Source organism: Pseudomyrmex gracilis, unplaced genomic scaffold (assembly GCF_002006095.1).
Source record: "Pseudomyrmex gracilis isolate BER0280 unplaced genomic scaffold, ASM200609v1 scaffold_1214, whole genome shotgun sequence".
Classification (NCBI taxonomy): domain Eukaryota; kingdom Metazoa; phylum Arthropoda; class Insecta; order Hymenoptera; family Formicidae; genus Pseudomyrmex; species Pseudomyrmex gracilis.
The window spans coordinates 37,019-41,323 of NW_018021798.1; positions in this window are offsets into that span (position 1 = coordinate 37,019).

Genomic DNA, 4,305 nt, shown 5'->3' on the forward strand with positions numbered 1-4,305 from the left:
TTAACTTGCGTGACACGATTTAATTATTGTAAGTCGTCGTGGACTCCGTGTCTTCTTTTTGTTTNTATTATTTTCGGATGCTACCGCAGTAGCTTATTCCTCTCTCTGTTTTACATTTCTTGTATATTTTTTCTTTATTATCACTCCTGTTATCTTCGCTTTTATACCATTTTGTAACCAATCTTTTTTTTCTACTATTTCTTATAGTATTTCTTTTATGTTACTTCTGCCCTTCTACACGCGTAATAAACTGTCAACTAATTATTAATTTGTGCTGATTAATTACAACTCTTTTTCCTTTATCTGAGCTTCCTATCGCGAGGTCAAGGGGCAGCCTGTATTCCGAATTTTTGCTAAACCCCGCCCCTCTCCGTTCCCCAAAAGGGCTAGTCGGCCCGTCGTGCCGAGTGACGCTGATTTTTGACGCGACTCCACGTCTGGCGCCCAAAACGACACCCAAGTATTCGTCGACTCGACCAGGCAGGGCTCGTTCCGGGGCATCTTTTCTGTCCTGCCAGTGATTGGACGTTGTCCTCTTGCGGACGCTCACCTAAGTCCCGAGAAGTAGTCTCCGTTTGCGGGGGAGCGGCGCGAAAATTGCGTTACCACCGCGAAAAACGTCACAATATATGTATATCTCAAAATAAAAAANAACATCTCTTGAATAACAATACACGCATACTTAACACATTAAAGAAATTTTAACATCTAGTAAATGTGTATTCTATTTTTCTTTTTCCACCTAATTGAGAATAAAATTTTTCGCAAACATCATGCTCGCGGCTACACAAAACTACGATTCCAACAAAAGTACAGAACTGAGAGAAATACTAGTACTTCGACAATGTAACAAATCTTAAATGTGTAGAACGACTAAATTACGGACATCCTTGTTACGCATGAATATGTTTTNTCGATTGACGTCAAACAAAAAACATCTCGGCAGTCCAAATGCATTTTTACATCACGTATTAAAATTTCTCGGTAAAGCTTAACCTGTTCAAGCTTATTATTAAACTTTACGCAAAGATCGATAAGTTATCACCATTAAGTCGCTACCACGCAACAGTTAGTTGCAAAATTAATAACTTTTAAACTAAAAGAGATAGAGGAAAACAGTTTGCGCCTTAATCCTTAGCGCAACAAACTGCAAAATACCAGACTAAAAAAACTTTCAAACTTTCAAACTTTACTTATTAATCAATTGTATAAATAATAGATATTTTTAAACTTTTGCCGTGTAATAGTTTGCAATTAACCAATAGGAACTGAGATGTAAAAACCATTTTGCTCTAACTTTTACCGTTCTTGAAGAATGCAATTTGTTAACTTTTACTCTTTGTCATAAATTGCAGAGTAGCCGATTTAAGGTACCTTCAAAATTAGTTTCAAGCTATCTCTTCTGGTTCTCGAGATATCCGCAATTTCCGAAAAAGTATGATACTAATATCAACTCTCGGACAAAATAAGGTAATCATATAGCTTATGTTTGAAAGTATTAAATTCATTCGCATTGCGAATGTCCACCGGAATATTGTTCCAAAGGTCAATCAAAACGCACCCGAAAGACNGCATGAAGAGCTCAGTTCGGGAAATAGGAAGAATTAGAAGGTCAAGAGCACGAGTACTGCGCTAGATTGAGTTCCTAAATTCATATGATCCAAGTAGGAATTCAGGTCGTTTGTTCTCGAGAAGCTTGCGTAGTTAACAGCCAATAAAAAACAATCTTCTTGATTTGATTTTTAGCCAGTTTAATCTTTTAAAATACGGCATAATATGCTCGAACCGCTTAGCCTAAAAAATGAACCTGACACTGTTGGTAAATGCTCTCTGTAAACGTAAATTGTCCTCTTNAGTAATATTAGTCATCAAGGTGCAGCAATAATCAATATACAGGCAGATGAGAACGGAGATTAATCTTTCTTGTAACTGAGGAGTAAGAAGATGTTTGTATGTTTTGAGACAATGTAATGAAGCATTGATGCGCAAAATAACATTTGAAACCTGTAGATTCCAAGACATAGTAGAAGACAAGGTCACTCCTAGGTATGTGACGGAGTTTTTAAACGGAACAGCCACACCGTTAACTTCNATTTGCGGCAGGAAATGCAGATCAATACTGCGGACAAATCTTGTCGTACCCATGATTATGGCAGAAGTTTTGTCAGCATTTAGTGTGAGACCGTTCAAAGTAATCCAGCTTGCGAGGTTCTGTATATCGACATTTACTTTAGAGATAGCTTCTTTAAGTGAATCAGGCTCAGCATGAGTGTAAATTAGTAAATCGTCAGCGTAAAAATTGTGTTTGCAGTATTGTAGAGATTTTTAAAATCGGTGACATATAAAATATATAGAAGTGGCCCAAGAACGGATCCCTGAGGAACTCCTTTAGACAGCAATCGCCTTGTCGACGTAAAATCAGTGGATGAGTCACGTACAGTCTGATTTCTTCCGTAAAGATAAGAGCAAATCCAACGAAGCGTCGAGCTCGAAAAATTCATTANTCTCAGGTTTTCAATTAGTCGATTGTATATGACATTATCNAACGCNTTAGTGAAGTCAAAGAACACTGGTGACCTTTCGCATGTCAGCAGCTTGTCGAACATCGTCCAGAACACGAATCAAAGCAGTTTGAGTTGAATGATTCTTCCGATACGCATTCTGAAAAGAGTTCAGCAATTTTCGTGACTCCAAATACTCCATCATTTGCTCCGCAACTATGTGCTCAAGCATCTTAGAAAGCACATTAATGATAGAAATTGGTCTGAAGTGTTTAAGTTTAGAAAGCCATCTGATTTTAGAGATGGGGCAGACAATTGCAGACTTCCATGCTGCCGGAAATACGCCGCTGGTTAAGCTATAATTGAAAATATGTGTGATAATCGGGAGAGTGCGCTGCAAAACCAGTCCTATGAGATCAAACAATATTCCATCGTCTCTGCTTTGGATGTTATGCGAGAAAAGGCATTTCTAACATTAGAACTCTTGATATTGGACCAGTAGACTTTAGATTCTTCTAGGACGGTTCTCCGAGATAGACCTTTTCCGCGACTTCNGCATCATCTGTTTGAATATGCGATATGAAGAAATCATTAACCTCATCGACTGAGAATGGTAGGATCCTATCGTTTGAACGAGATTTGATGAGGCCTAGCTGGCGTAGTTTTCTCCAAGTTTCAGAAGGTTTTTTAAGATCATAAAAAGTTTTAAGATGATATCTTTCCTTGGCCGCACGCACCCTTTCCCTGACAACGTTCCTGATCAGTTTATAGGAGTTGTAATTGGCTTCCGTTCGATGACGTCTCCATCTTCTGCGCAAAGTGTCCTTTTCGATCATTTGAGCTTTGATGTCCGGTGTGATTCAAGGTGCAGGGACTCACTTTAGATGGATAGTTTTAAGAGGTGCGTGTGTGTGTGGGGTAAAGACTAAACCAGAGTAAGTTACGAAATCGAACGGTTTTGGAACGCAAAATAGTAAGAGTCAGGGCCTGAGCACAATAAAGAAACTACTAGATGAATAAGAATTAGAAATAGTAGTTAAATATACTATACATTGACAAAGAATAAAATATAACATATAAATATAGNAAATATGTCATGGCTGCATGATAAACAGCCTATATTTACATACATTTACGTTACATTTTTTTGGCAGTGTACATTACATTTAATCTCTGTTTTTCATTCTTATGCCTAATATTTTTTTTTATGTTCAGATCCTCACAAAATGGAATTTTAACATTTTCAAGCAATAGAGTTACATTATTTGATAACTCGCGTGCAAATGACAAAATTCATTCATTAACGTAGCGCAAGTGACCAAATTCATTCACTAACTATTAAAACTAGCGCGCTTTTCTTAGAGTTTACTGTTCTAACCCAAATCAAAAGCAGAGTTTATCAAGAGGCAAGATAGTGCCTCGCGCCAAGTATATGCACAAACNAAATACGCGCGCGCTGCGCGAGGTACCCCGTGCCTCTTATACGCGAAATTTAGCCNAGAAACTTTTCGAGATTTTTCGATCTCAACAACGGCTAAACCGATTGAGTTCGTAGTAGACTCAATCACAAGTTGAGATCAAGGCACNAAAATACTTAGTTCGCGGTTTTTTTCCTCCGTGTCTTCCCAACGGAGATATCTCGATACAAAGTCCGAAATGCCGAAAAACTAGGTTCTACAAATTCGTCCACGTGGGACAATGCTTGAGCGTACTTCGCCTCTTGTCGCCGCCAGGTGACAACACTTTTGTGTAGATATAGGCTGCGTTCCGAGTTACGCATATGCGCGCATGTATCTATAGTACT